This window comes from Urocampus carinirostris, unplaced genomic scaffold (assembly GCF_059441175.1).
Source record: "Urocampus carinirostris isolate Australia breed hairy pipefish unplaced genomic scaffold, RoL_Ucar_1.0 HiC_scaffold_24, whole genome shotgun sequence".
Lineage (NCBI taxonomy): Eukaryota > Metazoa > Chordata > Actinopteri > Syngnathiformes > Syngnathidae > Urocampus > Urocampus carinirostris.
This window is the reverse complement of record NW_028283131.1, coordinates 377,501-397,500: the sequence shown is the minus strand read 5'-3', so window position 1 is coordinate 397,500 and position 20,000 is coordinate 377,501. Positions and strand designations below refer to the sequence as shown.

Here is a 20,000-nt window from a genome sequence, read left to right as displayed (position 1 = left end):
GGTTGAGTCCCCCGAGCAGACTGCGCGGGCCCCACCCGTTTACCTCTTAACGGTTTCACGCCCTGTTGAACTCTCTCTTCAAAGTTCTTTTCAACTTTCCCTCAAGGTACTTGTCGACTATCGGTCTCGTGCCAGTATTTAGCCTTAGATGGAGTTTACCACCCGCTTTGGGCTGCATTCACAAGCAACCCGACTCCGAGAAGGCCTCGCCCCGGCGAGCCGGGGGCCGCTACCGGCCTCACACCGTCCCTGGGCTGAGCCTCTATCAGAAGGACTCGGGCCCCCGAGCGGCGCCGGGCTAAAGCGGCCTTCCGTACGCCACATTTCCCTCGCCCTACCGCAGGGCGGGGATTCGGCGCTGGGCTTTTCCCTCTTCGCTCGCCGCTACTGAGGGAATCCTGGTTAGTTTCTTTTCCTCCGCTTAGTAATATGCTTAAATTCAGCGGGTCGTCTCGTCTGATCTGAGGGCGTGCGCGTAGAGCTGTGCGGTCGGGGCCGGCGCCGGGACCGGCGCCGCCGCCATACGGCCGTTGTGATCCGTGCGGGGATCCGCTTGCTCGGCGACCCTCGCCGAGAGCAGCCCCGCGCCGCACGGACACGCGACACCGACGGGCGGACGGACGCCGAGGCGCCGACCGGGACCTTTACCTGAGGAGGGCGCCGAGCGCCGCCGCCATACGGGCCGCCGCGCGGAGCCGCGCGCGCGGAGCACCTTCTCGGTATGCTAAGTACCAGCCGTACTCACCGGCAGCCGAGAAGCACCTCCGGACGCGCGGACGCGCGACACCGACGGGCGGACGGACACGGAGCGCCGCCCGAGTCTGTATTTGAGGGTACGAAGGGACGGGGGTCCCTGCGAAACCCCAGCCGCGGAGTGGGCGGGGACACGGGTCGCGCGCCACCCGCCGGGCGGACCGGCGGAATGTCGCGGAGGGCCCGAGCCTCGCCCGCGCGGACCGGGTTCTCGCGCCACCCGCCGGACGGACCGGCGGAATGTCGCGGAGGGCCCGGCCCGCGTCCGATCGATTGGAAAGCGCCGCTCAGACAGGCGTGGCCCCGGGGTAAAACCGGGGCCGCAATGTGCGTTCAAAGTGTCGATGATCAATGTGTCCTGCAAATCACATTAGTTCTCGCAGCTAGCTGCGTTCTTCATCGACGCACGAGCCGAGTGATCCACCGCTAAGAGTCGTACGTTTGGGCCCTTTTACGTCCGCCCGGGACGATCGGAGACAAATTCACGACAGGGTTTGTACCGGAGACGAACGCGCCGCGGGTGCCGTTCGGTCGCTCCCGCGAGCGAGCCCCTAACCCGCGGCGCGGTTACCGACGGGCGCGATACGCGCGACGCCGCGACGAGCCGAGCGGGTCGGGCGCGCGGCGCTGAGGCCGGCGCCCGGCGTCTCCCGCTCGGGGCCGCGACGGCGCCCGAGACGTGCGTCGGCCCGGGTAGGTCGGGCGCTCGGCGCTGAGGCCGGCGCCCGGCGTCTCCCGCTCGGGCCTGACACGACTCGGCGACCGGACTCGCCGGGTAGGTCGGGGGCTCGGCGCTGAGGCCGGCCCCCGGCGTCTCCTACCCGGACCCCGGAAGGCCATCCGACTTGGAAGCCCCGCCGCGCCGCGAAGCGACGCTTTGGGTGTTGCTACCCGTCAGCGAGTGGGTTTGGTTTACAAGGGCGGCGCGACCGCGCTGACACCGAGGGGGGACTGGCCCCCGACCCGGCCGCGGCCTGCCCGGACTATGGATGGACAGAGGAGACCGCGGCGGACCGCGCGGAACCGAACCCCCGGTGTCCGGAGCCCCGGGAGGGACTCCGGTGTCCGGGGGCCGGCCCACGCGCGCGCTACGCGGCCCCTCGAGGGCTCCGGCCGACGGACGCGTTTGGCCGGGGAAAAAGGTAGCCGGTGGGAGCACCGTTTCGTCGCCCTGAACCTTCGTCTCGGGCGGGCGTCCCGACGCCGCCGCCATACGGCCGTTGTGATCCGTGCGGGGATCCGCTTGCTCGGCGACCCTCGCCGAGAGCAGCCCCGCGCCGCACGGACACGCGACACCGACGGGCGGACGGACGCCGGGGCGCCGGCCCGAACCGTTACCTTTAAAGGACGGGAGGTCGTCGAGGCGAGTGCCGCCCCGGAAGCGCGCGCCGGAAGCGCGAGAACCGCGCCGAGCTAGGGTCGTCGGCATAGGGGGATTCCCCGGTTACGGGGGTCCCGCGCACGGCCGCCGCCTTTCGCCCGTCGCTGGCGGTCGCCTGTCGTCGCGCCGCGCCGCGCTACTGGGGTCGTCGGACGAGCGCGCTACCCCGCTCGCACGGAGGTAGCGCGACATCGCCCGCCGCCTTTTCTCGCCTCGCGCCGCGCCGCGTGGCGCCCGCCGAACTCGCTCCGACGCGCGGCCCGGGAGTGACCCGCGCCGCGCCCCCCGTCCCGTCCCGTCCCGGTCTACCCTCTTCCTCCGCCTGCGACGACCCGCCGCCCTCGGCGTCTGGCTCGTCGGGGGTGTACCGAGGCGGATCTGCTGCCGCTCGTACGTTAATGATCCTTCTGCAGGTTCACCTACAGAAACCTTGTTACGACTTTTACTTCCTCTAGATAGTCAAGTTCGACCGTCTTCTGGCACACCGCCGGAGCCGGGGCCGGCCCCGGCGGGGACTATCCGAGGACCTCACTAAGCCATCCGATCGGTAGTAGCGACGGGCGGTGTGTACAAAGGGCAGGGACTTAATCAACGCAGGCTAATGACCCGCGCTTACTGGGAATTCCTCGTTGGTGGGAAATAATTGCAATCCCCAGGCCCTGTCACGAGCGGGGTTCATAGGATTACCCGCGCCTGCCGGCGCGGGGATAGACGACGCGCTTATACGCTCAGTGTGGCGCGCGTGCAGCCCCGGACATCTAAGGGCATCACAGACCTGTTATTGCTCATTCTCGTGTGGCTGAGAGCCACTTGTCCCTCTAAGAAGTTTTCTGCCGCCGACCGCGCGGGGGGCCGCGGTACTATTTAGTATGTTTGAGTCTCGTTCGTTATCGGAATTAACCAGACAAATCGCTCCACCAACTACGAACGGCCATGCACCACCACCCACGGTATCGAGAAAGAGCCTTCAATCTGTCAATCCTTTCCGTGTCCGGGCCGGGTGAGGTTTCCCGTGTTGAGTCAAATTAAGCCGCATGCTCCACTCCTGGTGGTGCCCTTCCGTCAATTCCTTTAAGTTTCAGCTTTGCAACAATACTCCCCCCGGAACCCAGACACTTGGTCGGTTTCCCGGGTGCTGCTCGGCGGGTCATGGGAATAACGCCGCCGGATCGCGAGTCGGCATCGTTTATGGTCGGAACTAGGACGGTATCTGATCGTCTTCGAACCTCCGACTTTCGTTCTTGATTAATGAAAACATTCTTGGCAAATGCTTTCGCTCTCGTCCGTCTTGCGCCGGTCCAAGAATTTCACCTCTAGCGGCGCAGTACGAATGCCCCCGGCCGTCCCTCTTAATCATGGCCCCAGTTCATGACAACCCACAAAATAGAACCGGAGTCCTATTCCATTATTCCCAGCTGCGATATGCAGGGGCGGCCGTGTGGCCTGCTTTGAACACTCTAATTTCCTCAAAGTAAACGCTTCGGGCCCCGCGAGTGACACCCAGCGAAGGGCATCACGGGGGCTTTTGCCGAGAGGCAGGGGCTGGGACAGACGGATGCACGCCTCGCGGCGGACCGTCAGCTCGCGTCCCGGGGTCCAACTAGGAGCTTTTTAACTGCAGCAACTTTAAAATACGCTATTGGAGCTGGAATTACCGCGGCTGCTGGCACCAGACTTGCCCTCCAATGGATGCTGGCCGATGGGTTTGTGTTCGGCTCATTCCAATTACGGAGACTCGAACGAGTCCCGTATTGTTATTTTTCGTCACTACCTCCCCGTGTCGGGAGTGGGTAATTTGCGCGCCTGCTGCCTTCCTTGGATGTGGTAGCCGTTTCTCATGCTCCCTCTCCGGAATCGAACCCTGATTCCCCGTTACCCGTGGTCACCATGGTAGGCGCAGAGTCTACCATCGAAAGTTGATAGGGCAGACATTCGAATGAGTCGTCGCCGCCTCGGGTGGGCGAGCGATCGGCACGAGGTTATCCTGAGTCAACACAAAGGGGGGGCCGGGCCGGCGGAACGAGGACCGGCGCGCGCGGAGCCGCCCGCGCCGCTTACGCCCCCGCCCGGAGAGGCGGAGGCCGGACGCGGGGGACGCGCGCGACGGCTGAGCCCCCGCCCGCCGGACACCGCGTGGGTTTTTGTGTCTGATAAATGCACGCGTCCCCGGGGCGAGGCCGGAGCCCCGCCCGCGAGTCGGCGCTCGTTTGCATGTATTAGCTCTGGATTTGCCACAGTTATCCAAGTAACGGTGGAGCGATCAAAGGAACCATAACTGATTTAATGAGCCGTTCGCAGTTTCACTGTACTGGCCATTCGTACTTAGACATGCATGGCTTAATCTTGAAAACAAGCATATGCTACTGGCAGGATCAACCAGAGTGCGTCTGCCGCCGGGGGGGCGCTGCTGGTGGCGGTGCGGCCCTGGTCCGGGACGAGGCTGTGGCTACAGCCGGGCCCGGGGGGCCGCGCGACACTCGTATACGTTCGGACGGGCTGACGAGCGGGTGTCGTGAAACGATGTTTCGCGCGGAGCCCTAGCACGCGTGGCGTCGGGCTCCGCGACGGTCGGACGTCTGGGTGTGGCTCGAGACGGAAGCTCGACCTCGGTTCGTCTTGGTTCTGCCGCCAAAAGGTTCACGCCGAGGCATGGTTTCGCAAGAGGGCCCCGCGAGTGCCAGCCGTGGATCCCGCCTCACTCGTAACTCGTATCGGATTCGTCCGGCCTCACTTTCGTTCGCACATCGGACAGTTATACGTGTGCTTTAGTAGCTTCCGTTCCCTCTTAGTGAGGCCGTCCGTACGTACCGCCCCAGCTCTTTCTGAGGCGGGTATCCACTCGGCTCGGGGGGGCCCAACGTTTGCCTAGTATCCTCGGCGCTGGAGCTTGACCCGCAAAGCCGGAGGAGCCGCACGCCCGAACACCGGCTTGCGCCGGCCGACGTGGGCCCTCCGAGGCGGGTCTCGTGTGCCAATCGCTCAGTTGGGGAACCGGCAGGCCCGTGGGCCGACGCCGGCTCACCCGGGGGTGAAGGGTGCTTCGATGGAGGCCCCCTGTCAGCCTCCGCGGAAGTCCGGCTTCAATACTTTAAAGTTTGAAAAACTTAGACATTTTTCGAGAACCGGAGCTTAGAGGGGTACATGCAAAAGCCAGGGCCGCGGGAAGCGCCCTAAATACTTCAATACTTTAAAATTTGAAAAACTTAGAAATTTTTCGAGAACCGGCATCTTCCCTCGGTAATTGCGAGATGCGAGGCCGCCCCTAGCCTCTGCTCTGTCGGACTCAATGGTCACGGGTGGCCGCTGATTAGCCCTGGTGCTCACCTCTCAAAATTGCGAGTCCCTAATATAATTCTGGCTGTCGGCTGGAGAAGGGGGTATAAAATCGGCACTTGAGGGAACGCCGGGCCCTCAAGTTCGGGGCCCTCTAGCGGATTTTTGAGGTACTGCACTCCCATTGGAAATGCATGGGCGCTCCGTCCACTACCATGTAATTCCCTCACAATATCTGCCCCTGCGTGGCCGCGGGATGCTACTGCAGCCCCGTTGGTAATGAATGGGCCTTTCGGAGGCCATAAATACAGCGCCGCTGCATGGATTTTGGCGGTACTGCTGCTGTCGCTGAAAATACATGGACCCGTCTGAATGAATGGGCCTTTCGGAGGCCATAAACTCAGCGCCTCTGCATGGATTTTGGCGGTACTGCGGCTGTCGCTGAAAATACATGGACCCGTCTGAATGAATGGGCCTTTCGGAGGCCATAAATCCAGCGCCGCTGCATGGATTTTGGCGGTACTGCGGCTGTCGCTGAAAATACATGGACCCGTCTGAATGAATGGACAAAATATAAATCAGACACTACAGAACACAAGCATAATCCAAGATTACAAAATCATCTCAGCCTTTAAAAGAAACAAAAACCTGAAAGACTACTTAGTAAAAAGTAAATTACCAGAAATCAACATAACACAAACGCAGGGCCCCACATTCTACAAACAAGCCACCACAGTTAGGAACACCGTCACCAACACAAACTACCTAATTAAACAAACAATCACACCTGCTACGGAAAACTGAAAATACATGGACCCGTCTGAATGTATGGGCCTTTCAGAGGCCATAAACTCAGCCAGCGCCGGGCCAGTGTTTGGGGTATTGTGCCCGCCACTAGTGGCTGAATACATAATAATAATAATAATAATAATAATTCCCTTGTATTGTCATTCTGTGTAACAATGTACACAGAACGAAATGTCGATTGCACTGGGCTAGTGTTGAGGGAACGTCGGGCCCTCAAGTTCGGTGGCTTGGAGCGGATTTTTGAGGTACTGCACTCCCATTGGAAATGCATGGGCGCTCCGTCCACTACCATGTAATTCCCTCACAATATCTGCCCCTGCGTGGCCGCGGGATGCTACTGCAGCCCCGTTGGTAATGAATGGGCCTTTCGGAGGCCATAAATACAGCGCCGCTGCATGGATTTTGGCGGTACTGCTGCTGTCGCTGAAAATACATGGACCCGTCTGAATGAATGGGCCTTTCGGAGGCCATAAACTCAGCGCCTCTGCATGGATTTTGGCGGTACTGCGGCTGTCGCTGAAAATACATGGACCCGTCTGAATGAATGGGCCTTTCGGAGGCCATAAATTCAGCGCCGCTGCATGGATTTTGGCGGTACTGCGGCTGTCGCTGAAAATACATGGACCCGTCTGAATGAATGGACAAAATATAAATCAGACACTACAGAACACAAGCATAATCCAAGATTACAAAATCATCTCAGCCTTTAAAAGAAACAAAAACCTGAAAGACTACTTAGTAAAAAGTAAATTACCAGAAATCAACATAACACAAACGCAGGGCCCCACATTCTACAAACAAGCCACCACAGTTAGGAACACCGTCACCAACACAAACTACCTAATTAAACAAACAATCACACCTGCTACGGAAAACTGAAAATACATGGACCCGTCTGAATGTATGGGCCTTTCGGAGGCCATAAACTCAGCCAGCGCCGGGCCAGTGTTTGGGGTATTGTGCCCGCCACTAGTGGCTGAATACATAATAATAATAATAATAATAATAATAATTCCCTTGTATTGTCATTCTGTGTAACAATGTACACAGAACGAAATGTCGATTGCACTGGGCTAGTGTTGAGGGAACGTCGGGCCCTCAAGTTCGGTGGCTTGGAGCGGATTTTTGAGGTACTGCACTCCCATTGGAAATGCATGGGCGCTCCGTCCACTACCATGTAATTCCCTCACAATATCTGCCCCTGCGTGGCCGCGGGATGCTACTGCAGCCCCGTTGGTAATGAATGGGCCTTTCGGAGGCCATAAATACAGCGCCGCTGCATGGATTTTGGCGGTACTGCTGCTGTCGCTGAAAATACATGGACCCGTCTGAATGAATGGGCCTTTCGGAGGCCATAAACTCAGCGCCTCTGCATGGATTTTGGCGGTACTGCGGCTGTCGCTGAAAATACATGGACCCGTCTGAATGAATGGGCCTTTCGGAGGCCATAAATTCAGCGCCGCTGCATGGATTTTGGCGGTACTGCGGCTGTCGCTGAAAATACATGGACCCGTCTGAATGAATGGACAAAATATAAATCAGACACTACAGAACACAAGCATAATCCAAGATTACAAAATCATCTCAGCCTTTAAAAGAAACAAAAACCTGAAAGACTACTTAGTAAAAAGTAAATTACCAGAAATCAACATAACACAAACGCAGGGCCCCACATTCTACAAACAAGCCACCACAGTTAGGAACACCGTCACCAACACAAACTACCTAATTAAACAAACAATCACACCTGCTACGGAAAACTGAAAATACATGGACCCGTCTGAATGTATGGGCCTTTCGGAGGCCATAAACTCAGCCAGCGCCGGGCCAGTGTTTGGGGTATTGTGCCCGCCACTAGTGGCTGAATACATAATAATAATAATAATAATAATAATAATTCCCTTGTATTGTCATTCTGTGTAACAATGTACACAGAACGAAATGTCGATTGCACTGGGCTAGTGTTGAGGGAACGTCGGGCCCTCAAGTTCGGTGGCTTGGAGCGGATTTTTGAGGTACTGCACTCCCATTGGAAATGCATGGGCGCTCCGTCCACTACCATGTAATTCCCTCACAATATCTGCCCCTGCGTGGCCGCGGGATGCTACTGCAGCCCCGTTGGTAATGAATGGGCCTTTCGGAGGCCATAAATACAGCGCCGCTGCATGGATTTTGGCGGTACTGCTGCTGTCGCTGAAAATACATGGACCCGTCTGAATGAATGGGCCTTTCGGAGGCCATAAACTCAGCGCCTCTGCATGGATTTTGGCGGTACTGCGGCTGTCGCTGAAAATACATGGACCCGTCTGAATGAATGGGCCTTTCGGAGGCCATAAATCCAGCGCCGCTGCATGGATTTTGGCGGTACTGCGGCTGTCGTTGAAAATACATGGACCCGTCTGAATGAATGGGCCTTTCGGATTCCATAAACCCAGCGCCGCTGCATGGATTTTGGCGGTACTGCGGCTGTCGCTGAAAATACATGGACCCGTCTGAATGAATGGGCCTTTCGGAGGCCATAAACTCAGCGCCGCTGCATGGATTTTGGCGGTACTGCGGCTGTCGCTGAAAATACATGGACCCGTCTGAATGAATGGACAAAATATAAATCAGACACTACAGAACACAAGCATAATCCAAGATTACAAAATCATCTCAGCCTTTAAAAGAAACAAAAACCTGAAAGACTACTTAGTAAAAAGTAAATTACCAGAAATCAACATAACACAAACGCAGGGCCCCACATTCTACAAACAAGCCACCACAGTTAGGAACACCGTCACCAACACAAACTACCTAATTAAACAAACAATCACACCTGCTACGGAAAACTGAAAATACATGGACCCGTCTGAATGTATGGGCCTTTCGGAGGCCATAAACTCAGCCAGCGCCGGGCCAGTGTTTGGGGTATTGTGCCCGCCACTAGTGGCTGAATACATAATAATAATAATAATAATAATAATTCCCTTGTATTGTCATTCTGTGTAACAATGTACACAGAACGAAATGTCGATTGCACTGGGCTAGTGTTGAGGGAACGTCGGGCCCTCAAGTTCGGTGGCTTGGAGCGGATTTTTGAGGTACTGCACTCCCATTGGAAATGCATGGGCGCTCCGTCCACTACCATGTAATTCCCTCACAATATCTGCCCCTGCGTGGCCGCGGGATGCTACTGCAGCCCCGTTGGTAATGAATGGGCCTTTCGGAGGCCATAAATACAGCGCCGCTGCATGGATTTTGGCGGTACTGCTGCTGTCGCTGAAAATACATGGACCCGTCTGAATGAATGGGCCTTTCGGAGGCCATAAACTCAGCGCCTCTGCATGGATTTTGGCGGTACTGCGGCTGTCGCTGAAAATACATGGACCCGTCTGAATGAATGGGCCTTTCGGAGGCCATAAATCCAGCGCCGCTGCATGGATTTTGGCGGTACTGCGGCTGTCGCTGAAAATACATGGACCCGTCTGAATGTATGGGCCTTTCGGAGGCCATATACTCAGCTGAAGGTTGAGAACTTGGCTAGTGTTTGGGGACTTGTGCCCGCCACTAGTGGCTGAAATCCGGGCCGGTGTTTGGGGAATTGTGCGCGTATTATCGGGCCGGTGTTTGGGGATATGCGCGCGTATTATCGGACCGGTGTTTGGGGAATCGTGCCCGCCACTAGTGGCTGAATCCCGGGCTAGTGTTGGGGGACTTGTGCCCGCCAATAGTGGCTGAAATCCGCGCCGGTGTTTGGGGAATTGTGCGCGTATTATCGGGCCGGTGTTTGGGGATATGCGCGCGTATTATCGGACCGGTGTTTGGGGATTTGTGCCCGCCACTAGTGGCTGAGAACTTGGCTAGTGTTTGGGGACTTGTGCCCGCCACTAGTGGCTGAAATCCGGGCCGGTGTTTGGGGAATTGTGCGCGTATTATCGGGCCGGTGTTTGGGGATATGCGCGCGTATTATCGGACCGGTGTTTGGGGAATCGTGCCCGCCACTAGTGGCTGAATCCCGGGCTAGTGTTGGGGGACTTGTGCCCGCCAATAGTGGCTGAAATCCGGGCCGGTGTTTGGGGAATTGTGCGCATATTATCGGGCCGGTGTTTGGGGATATGCGCGCGTATTATCGGACCGGTGTTTGGGGAATCGTGCCCGCCACTAGTGGCTGAATCCCGGGCTAGTGTTGGGGGACTTGTGCCCGCCACTAGTGGCTGAAATCCGGGCCGGTGTTTGGGGAATTGTGCGCATATTATCGGGCCGGTGTTTGGGGATATGCGCGCGTATTATCGGGCCGGTGTTTGGGGATATGCGCGCGTATTATCGGACCGGTGTTTGGGGAATCGTGCCCGCCACTAGTGGCTGAATCCCGGGCTAGTGTTGGGGGACTTGTGCCCGCCACTAGTGGCTGAAATCCGGGCCGGTGTTTGGGGAATTGTGCGCATATTATCGGGCCGGTGTTTGGGGATATGCGCGCGTATTATCGGGCCGGTGTTTGGGGATATGCGCGCGTATTATCGGACCGGTGTTTGGGGATATGCGCGCGTATTATCGGACCGGTGTTTGGGGAATCGTGCCCGCCACTAGTGGCTGAATCCCGGGCTAGTGTTGGGGGACTTGTGCCCGCCAATAGTGGCTGAAATCCGCGCCGGTGTTTGGGGAATTGTGCGCGTATTATCGGGCCGGTGTTTGGGGATATGCGCGCGTATTATCGGACCGGTGTTTGGGGAATCGTGCCCGCCACTAGTGGCTGAATCCCGGGCTAGTGTTGGGGGACTTGTGCCCGCCAATAGTGGCTGAAATCCGCGCCGGTGTTTGGGGAATTGTGCGCGTATTATCGGGCCGGTGTTTGGGGATATGCGCGCGTATTATCGGACCGGTGTTTGGGGAATCGTGCCCGCCACTAGTGGCTGAATCCCGGGCTAGTGTTGGGGGACTTGTGCCCGCCAATAGTGGCTGAAATCCGCGCCGGTGTTTGGGGAATTGTGCGCGTATTATCGGGCCGGTGTTTGGGGATATGCGCGCGTATTATCGGACCGGTGTTTGGGGAATTGTGCCCGCCACTAGTGGCTGAATCCCGGGCTAGTGTTGGGGGACTTGTGCCCGCCAATAGTGGCTGAAATCCGCGCCGGTGTTTGGGGAATTGTGCGCGTATTATCGGGCCGGTGTTTGGGGATATGCGCGCGTATTATCGGACCGGTGTTTGGGGAATTGTGCCCGCCACTAGTGGCTGAATCCCGGGCTAGTGTTGGGGGACTTGTGCCCGCCAATAGTGGCTGAAATCCGCGCCGGTGTTTGGGGAATTGTGCGCGTATTATCGGGCCGGTGTTTGGGGATATGCGCGCGTATTATCGGACCGGTGTTTGGGGAATTGTGCCCGCCACTAGTGGCTGAGAACTGGGCTAGTGTTGGGGGACTTGTGCCCTCCAATAGTGGCTGAAATCCGCGCCGGTGTTTGGGGAATTGTGCGCGTATTATCGGGCCGGTGTTTGGGGATATGCGCGCGTATTATCGGACCGGTGTTTGGGGAATCGTGCCCGCCACTAGTGGCTGAATCCCGGGCTAGTGTTGGGGGACTTGTGCCCGCCAATAGTGGCTGAAATCCGCGCCGGTGTTTGGGGAATTGTGCGCGTATTATCGGGCCGGTGTTTGGGGAATTGCGCGCGTATTATCGGGCCGGTGTTTGGGGATATGCGCGCGTATTATCGGACCGGTGTTTGGGGAATCGTGCCCGCCACTAGTGGCTGAATCCCGGGCTAGTGTTGGGGGACTTGTGCCCGCCAATAGTGGCTGAAATCCGCGCCGGTGTTTGGGGATATGCGCGCGTATTATCGGGCCGGTGTTTGGGGATATGCGCGCGTATTATCGGACCGGTGTTTGGGGAATTGTGCGCGTATTATCGGGCCGGTGTTTGGGGATATGCGCGCGTATTATCGGACCGGTGTTTGGGGAATTGTGCCCGCCACTAGTGGCTGAGAACTGGGCTAGTGTTGGGGGACTTGTGCCCTCCAATAGTGGCTGAAATCCGCGCCGGTGTTTGGGGAATTGTGCGCGTATTATCGGGCCGGTGTTTGGGGATATGCGCGCGTATTATCGGACCGGTGTTTGGGGAATCGTGCCCGCCACTAGTGGCTGAATCCCGGGCTAGTGTTGGGGGACTTGTGCCCGCCAATAGTGGCTGAAATCCGCGCCGGTGTTTGGGGAATTGTGCGCGTATTATCGGGCCGGTGTTTGGGGAATTGCGCGCGTATTATCGGGCCGGTGTTTGGGGATATGCGCGCGTATTATCGGACCGGTGTTTGGGGAATCGTGCCCGCCACTAGTGGCTGAATCCCGGGCTAGTGTTGGGGGACTTGTGCCCGCCAATAGTGGCTGAAATCCGCGCCGGTGTTTGGGGATATGCGCGCGTATTATCGGGCCGGTGTTTGGGGATATGCGCGCGTATTATCGGACCGGTGTTTGGGGAATTGCGCGCGTATTATCGGGCCGGTGTTTGGGGATATGCGCGCGTATTATCGGACCGGTGTTTGGGGAATCGTGCCCGCCACTAGTGGCTGAATCCCGGGCTAGTGTTGGGGGACTTGTGCCCGCCAATAGTGGCTGAAATCCGCGCCGGTGTTTGGGGATATGCGCGCGTATTATCGGGCCGGTGTTTGGGGATATGCGCGCGTATTATCGGACCGGTGTTTGGGGAATTGTGCGCGTATTATCGGGCCGGTGTTTGGGGATATGCGCGCGTATTATCGGACCGGTGTTTGGGGAATTGTGCCCGCCACTAGTGGCTGAGAACTGGGCTAGTGTTGGGGGACTTGTGCCCTCCAATAGTGGCTGAAATCCGCGCCGGTGTTTGGGGAATTGTGCGCGTATTATCGGGCCGGTGTTTGGGGATATGCGCGCGTATTATCGGACCGGTGTTTGGGGAATCGTGCCCGCCACTAGTGGCTGAATCCCGGGCTAGTGTTGGGGGACTTGTGCCCGCCAATAGTGGCTGAAATCCGCGCCGGTGTTTGGGGAATTGTGCGCGTATTATCGGGCCGGTGTTTGGGGAATTGCGCGCGTATTATCGGGCCGGTGTTTGGGGATATGCGCGCGTATTATCGGACCGGTGTTTGGGGAATCGTGCCCGCCACTAGTGGCTGAATCCCGGGCTAGTGTTGGGGGACTTGTGCCCGCCAATAGTGGCTGAAATCCGGGCCGGTGTTTGGGGAATTGTGCGCATATTATCGGGCCGGTGTTTGGGGATATGCGCGCGTATTATCGGACCGGTGTTTGGGGAATCGTGCCCGCCACTAGTGGCTGAATCCCGGGCTAGTGTTGGGGGACTTGTGCCCGCCACTAGTGGCTGAAATCCGGGCCGGTGTTTGGGGAATTGTGCGCATATTATCGGGCCGGTGTTTGGGGATATGCGCGCGTATTATCGGGCCGGTGTTTGGGGATATGCGCGCGTATTATCGGACCGGTGTTTGGGGAATCGTGCCCGCCACTAGTGGCTGAATCCCGGGCTAGTGTTGGGGGACTTGTGCCCGCCACTAGTGGCTGAAATCCGGGCCGGTGTTTGGGGAATTGTGCGCATATTATCGGGCCGGTGTTTGGGGATATGCGCGCGTATTATCGGGCCGGTGTTTGGGGATATGCGCGCGTATTATCGGACCGGTGTTTGGGGATATGCGCGCGTATTATCGGACCGGTGTTTGGGGAATCGTGCCCGCCACTAGTGGCTGAATCCCGGGCTAGTGTTGGGGGACTTGTGCCCGCCAATAGTGGCTGAAATCCGCGCCGGTGTTTGGGGAATTGTGCGCGTATTATCGGGCCGGTGTTTGGGGATATGCGCGCGTATTATCGGACCGGTGTTTGGGGAATCGTGCCCGCCACTAGTGGCTGAATCCCGGGCTAGTGTTGGGGGACTTGTGCCCGCCAATAGTGGCTGAAATCCGCGCCGGTGTTTGGGGAATTGTGCGCGTATTATCGGGCCGGTGTTTGGGGATATGCGCGCGTATTATCGGACCGGTGTTTGGGGAATCGTGCCCGCCACTAGTGGCTGAATCCCGGGCTAGTGTTGGGGGACTTGTGCCCGCCAATAGTGGCTGAAATCCGGGCCGGTGTTTGGGGAATTGTGCGCATATTATCGGGCCGGTGTTTGGGGATATGCGCGCGTATTATCGGACCGGTGTTTGGGGAATCGTGCCCGCCACTAGTGGCTGAATCCCGGGCTAGTGTTGGGGGACTTGTGCCCGCCACTAGTGGCTGAAATCCGGGCCGGTGTTTGGGGAATTGTGCGCATATTATCGGGCCGGTGTTTGGGGATATGCGCGCGTATTATCGGGCCGGTGTTTGGGGATATGCGCGCGTATTATCGGACCGGTGTTTGGGGAATCGTGCCCGCCACTAGTGGCTGAATCCCGGGCTAGTGTTGGGGGACTTGTGCCCGCCACTAGTGGCTGAAATCCGGGCCGGTGTTTGGGGAATTGTGCGCATATTATCGGGCCGGTGTTTGGGGATATGCGCGCGTATTATCGGGCCGGTGTTTGGGGATATGCGCGCGTATTATCGGACCGGTGTTTGGGGAATCGTGCCCGCCACTAGTGGCTGAATCCCGGGCTAGTGTTGGGGGACTTGTGCCCGCCAATAGTGGCTGAAATCCGGGCCGGTGTTTGGGGAATTGTGCGCATATTATCGGGCCGGTGTTTGGGGATATGCGCGCGTATTATCGGACCGGTGTTTGGGGAATCGTGCCCGCCACTAGTGGCTGAATCCCGGGCTAGTGTTGGGGGACTTGTGCCCGCCAATAGTGGCTGAAATCCGCGCCGGTGTTTGGGGAATTGTGCGCGTATTATCGGGCCGGTGTTTGGGGATATGCGCGCGTATTATCGGACCGGTGTTTGGGGATATGCGCGCGTATTATCGGACCGGTGTTTGGGGAATCGTGCCCGCCACTAGTGGCTGAATCCCGGGCTAGTGTTGGGGGACTTGTGCCCGCCAATAGTGGCTGAAATCCGCGCCGGTGTTTGGGGAATTGTGCGCGTATTATCGGGCCGGTGTTTGGGGATATGCGCGCGTATTATCGGACCGGTGTTTGGGGAATCGTGCCCGCCACTAGTGGCTGAATCCCGGGCTAGTGTTGGGGGACTTGTGCCCGCCAATAGTGGCTGAAATCCGCGCCGGTGTTTGGGGAATTGTGCGCGTATTATCGGGCCGGTGTTTGGGGATATGCGCGCGTATTATCGGACCGGTGTTTGGGGAATTGTGCCCGCCACTAGTGGCTGAATCCCGGGCTAGTGTTGGGGGACTTGTGCCCGCCACTAGTGGCTGAAATCCGCGCCGGTGTTTGGGGAATTGTGCGCGTATTATCGGGCCGGTGTTTGGGGATATGCGCGCGTATTATCGGACCGGTGTTTGGGGAATCGTGCCCGCCACTAGTGGCTGAATCCCGGGCTAGTGTTGGGGGACTTGTGCCCGCCAATAGTGGCTGAAATCCGCGCCGGTGTTTGGGGAATTGTGCGCGTATTATCGGGCCGGTGTTTGGGGATATGCGCGCGTATTATCGGACCGGTGTTTGGGGAATTGTGCCCGCCACTAGTGGCTGAGAACTGGGCTAGTGTTGGGGGACTTGTGCCCGCCACTAGTGGCTGAAATCCGGGCCGGTGTTTGGGGAATTGTGCGCGTATTATCGGGCCGGTGTTTGGGGATATGCGCGCGTATTATCGGGCCGGTGTTTGGGGATATGCGCGCGTATTATCGGACCGGTGTTTGGGGAATCGTGCCCGCCACTAGTGGCTGAATCCCGGGCTAGTGTTGGGGGACTTGTGCCCGCCAATAGTGGCTGAAATCCGCGCCGGTGTTTGGGGAATTGTGCGCGTATTATCGGGCCGGTGTTTGGGGATATGCGCGCGTATTATCGGACCGGTGTTTGGGGAATTGTGCCCGCCACTAGTGGCTGAGAACTTGGCTAGTGTTTGGGGACTTGTGCCCGCCACTAGTGGCTGAAATCCGGGCCGGTGTTTGGGGAATTGTGCGCGTATTATCGGGCCGGTGTTTGGGGATATGCGCGCGTATTATCGGACCGGTGTTTGGGGAATCGTGCCCGCCACTAGTGGCTGAATCCCGGGCTAGTGTTGGGGGACTTGTGCCCGCCAATAGTGGCTGAGAACTTGGCTAGTGTTGGGGGACTTGTGCCCGCCACTAGTGGCTGAAATCCGCGCCGGTGTTTGGGGAATTGTGCGCGTATTATCGGGCCGGTGTTTGGGGAATCGTGCCCGCCACTAGTGGCTGAATCCCGGGCTAGTGTTGGGGGACTTGTGCCCGCCAATAGTGGCTGAAATCCGCGCCGGTGTTTGGGGAATTGTGCGCGTATTATCGGGCCGGTGTTTGGGGATATGCGCGCGTATTATCGGACCGGTGTTTGGGGAATCGTGCCCGCCACTAGTGGCTGAATCCCGGGCTAGTGTTGGGGGACTTGTGCCCGCCAATAGTGGCTGAAATCCGCGCCGGTGTTTGGGGAATTGTGCGCGTATTATCGGGCCGGTGTTTGGGGATATGCGCGCGTATTATCGGACCGGTGTTTGGGGATATGCGCGCGTATTATCGGACCGGTGTTTGGGGAATCGTGCCCGCCACTAGTGGCTGAATCCCGGGCTAGTGTTGGGGGACTTGTGCCCGCCAATAGTGGCTGAAATCCGCGCCGGTGTTTGGGGAATTGTGCGCGTATTATCGGGCCGGTGTTTGGGGATATGCGCGCGTATTATCGGACCGGTGTTTGGGGAATCGTGCCCGCCACTAGTGGCTGAATCCCGGGCTAGTGTTGGGGGACTTGTGCCCGCCAATAGTGGCTGAAATCCGCGCCGGTGTTTGGGGAATTGTGCGCGTATTATCGGGCCGGTGTTTGGGGATATGCGCGCGTATTATCGGACCGGTGTTTGGGGAATTGTGCCCGCCACTAGTGGCTGAGAACTGGGCTAGTGTTGGGGGACTTGTGCCCTCCAATAGTGGCTGAAATCCGGGCTAGTGTTGAGGGACTTGTGCCCGCCAATAGTGGCTGAAATCCGCGCCGGTGTTTGGGGAATTGTGCGCGTATTATCGGGCCGGTGTTTGGGGATATGCGCGCGTATTATCGGACCGGTGTTTGGGGAATCGTGCCCGCCACTAGTGGCTGAGAACTTGGCTAGTGTTTGGGGACTTGTGCCCGCCACTAGTGGCTGAAATCCGCGCCGGTGTTTGGGGAATTGTGCGCGTATTATCGGGCCGGTGTTTGGGGATATGCGCGCGTATTATCGGACCGGTGTTTGGGGAATTGTGCCCGCCACTAGTGGCTGAGAACTTGGCTAGTGTTTGGGGACTTGTGCCCGCCACTAGTGGCTGAAATCCGGGCCGGTGTTTGGGGAATTGTGCGCGTTTTATCGGGCCGGTGTTTGGGGATATGCGCGCGTATTATCGGACCGGTGTTTGGGGAATCGTGCCCGCCACTAGTGGCTGAATCCCGGGCTAGTGTTGGGGGACTTGTGCCCGCCAATAGTGGCTGAATCCCGGGCTAGTGTTGGGGGACTTGTGCCCGCCAATAGTGGCTGAAATCCGCGCCGGTGTTTGGGGAATTGTGCGCGTATTATCGGGCCGGTGTTTGGGGATATGCGCGCGTATTATCGGACCGGTGTTTGGGGAATTGTGCGCGTATTATCGGGCCGGTGTTTGGGGATATGCGCGCGTATTATCGGACCGGTGTTTGGGGAATTGTGCCCGCCACTAGTGGCTGAGAACTTGGCTAGTGTTTGGGGACTTGTGCCCGCCAATAGTGGCTGAAATCCGCGCCGGTGTTTGGGGAATTGTGCGCGTATTATCGGGCCGGTGTTTGGGGATATGCGCGCGTATTATCGGACCGGTGTTTGGGGAATCGTGCCCGCCACTAGTGGCTGAATCCCGGGCTAGTGTTGGGGGACTTGTGCCCGCCAATAGTGGCTGAAATCCGCGCCGGTGTTTGGGGAATTGTGCGCGTATTATCGGGCCGGTGTTTGGGGATATGCGCGCGTATTATCGGACCGGTGTTTGGGGAATCGTGCCCGCCACTAGTGGCTGAATCCCGGGCTAGTGTTGGGGGACTTGTGCCCGCCAATAGTGGCTGAAATCCGCGCCGGTGTTTGGGGAATTGTGCGCGTATTATCGGGCCGGTGTTTGGGGATATGCGCGCGTATTATCGGACCGGTGTTTGGGGAATCGTGCCCGCCACTAGTGGCTGAATCCCGGGCTAGTGTTGGGGGACTTGTGCCCGCCAATAGTGGCTGAAATCCGCGCCGGTGTTTGGGGAATTGTGCGCGTATTATCGGGCCGGTGTTTGGGGAATTGCGCGCGTATTATCGGGCCGGTGTTTGGGGATATGCGCGCGTATTATCGGACCGGTGTTTGGGGAATCGTGCCCGCCACTAGTGGCTGAATCCCGGGCTAGTGTTGGGGGACTAGTGGTCGTAAAACCGGGCCGGTGTTTGGGGACTTATAGGCCGACACTAGTGGCTCAAAACCGGGCTGCCGTTTGGGGACTTGTCGGGCCAACATTGGCTTGCAGCACTTGGAAAATTGCACTAAGTCCGATTGTCGGGTCACCAGGGGCTCGTGGGACTTAGAATTTGTGCCACTCCCCGGCCAGTGTTTGGGGACCGGCTGCCGCCTCCTGTGGGCCGGTCCCCGGCCGGTGTTTGGGGACCGGCTGCCGCCTCCTGTGGGCCGGTCCCCGGCTGGTGTTTGGGGACCGGCTGCCGCCTCCTGTGGGCCGGTCCCCGGCCGGTGTTTGGGGACCGGCTGCCGCCTCTTGTGGGCCGGTCCCCGGCTGGTGTTTGGGGACCGGCTGCCGCCTCTTGTGGGCCGGTCCCCGGCTGGTGTTTGGGGACTGGCTGCCGCCTCTTGTGGGCCGGTCCCCGGCTGGTGTTTGGGGACCGGCTGCCGCCTCCTGTGGGCCGGTCCCCGGCTGGTGTTTGGGGACCGGCTGCCGCCTCCTGTGGGCCGGTCCCCGGCCGGTGTTTGGGGACCGGCTGCCGCCTCCTGTGGGCCGGTCCCCGGCCGGTGTTTGGGGACCGGCTGCCGCCTCTTGTGGGCCGGTCCCCGGCTGGTGTTTGGGGACCGGCTGCCGCCTCCTGTGGGCCGGTCCCCGGCTGGTGTTTGGGGACCGGCTGCCGCCTCCTGTGGGCCGGTCCCCGGCCGGTGTTTGGGGACCGGCTGCCGCCTCCTGTGGGCCGGTCCCCGGCTGGTGTTTGGGGACCGGCTGCCGCCTCCTGTGGGCCGGTCCCCGGCCGGTGTTTGGGGACCGGCTGCCGCCTCTTGTGGGCCGGTCCCCGGCTGGTGTTTGGGGACCGGCTGCCGCCTCTTGTGGGCCGGTCCCCGGCTGGTGTTTGGGGACCGGCTGCCGCCTCCTGTGGGCCGGTCCCCGGCCGGTGTTTGGGGACCGGCTGCCGCCTCTTGTGGGCTGGTCCCCGGCTGGTGTTTGGGGACCGGCTGCCGCCTCTTGTGGGCCGGTCCCCGGCTGGTGTTTGGGGACTGGCTGCCGCCTCTTGTGGTTCGTCTCCTGGCTTGCGTTTGGGGACTGGCTGCCGCCTCTTGTGGGCCGGTCCCCGGCTGGTGTTTGGGGACTGGCTGCCGCCTCTTGTGGGCCGGTCCCCGGCTGGTGTTTGGGGACCGGCTGCCGCCTCCTGTGGGCCGGTCCCCGGCTGGTGTTTGGGGACCGGCTGCCGCCTCCTGTGGGCCGGTCCCCGGCCGGTGTTTGGGGACCGGCTGCCGCCTCCTGTGGGCCGGTCCCCGGCCGGTGTTTGGGGACCGGCTGCCGCCTCTT

General features: G+C 59.1%; 3 non-coding genes across 3 annotated transcripts in view; all 3 read right to left on the bottom strand.

Moving 5' to 3' along the window:
• LOC148345851 (28S ribosomal RNA) overlaps positions 1-470 on the bottom strand; it is a 4,529-nt gene extending 4,059 nt beyond the window's left edge. Inside the window, exon 1 of the ribosomal RNA XR_015848394.1 lies at positions 1-470. This exon is cut by the window's left edge and continues 4,059 nt beyond it. This is a non-coding gene — a ribosomal RNA (28S ribosomal RNA).
• A 564-nt stretch (positions 471-1,034) lies between these two features.
• Positions 1,035-1,188, bottom strand: LOC148345850 (5.8S ribosomal RNA). The gene has a single exon (XR_015848411.1). It is a non-coding gene; the product is annotated as a 5.8S ribosomal RNA (ribosomal RNA).
• Positions 1,189-2,530: 1,342 nt separating this feature from the next.
• Positions 2,531-4,517, bottom strand: LOC148345849 (18S ribosomal RNA). Its single transcript, XR_015848430.1, has one exon. It is a non-coding gene; the product is annotated as an 18S ribosomal RNA (ribosomal RNA).
• Between the last annotated feature and the right edge of the window lie 15,483 nt (positions 4,518-20,000).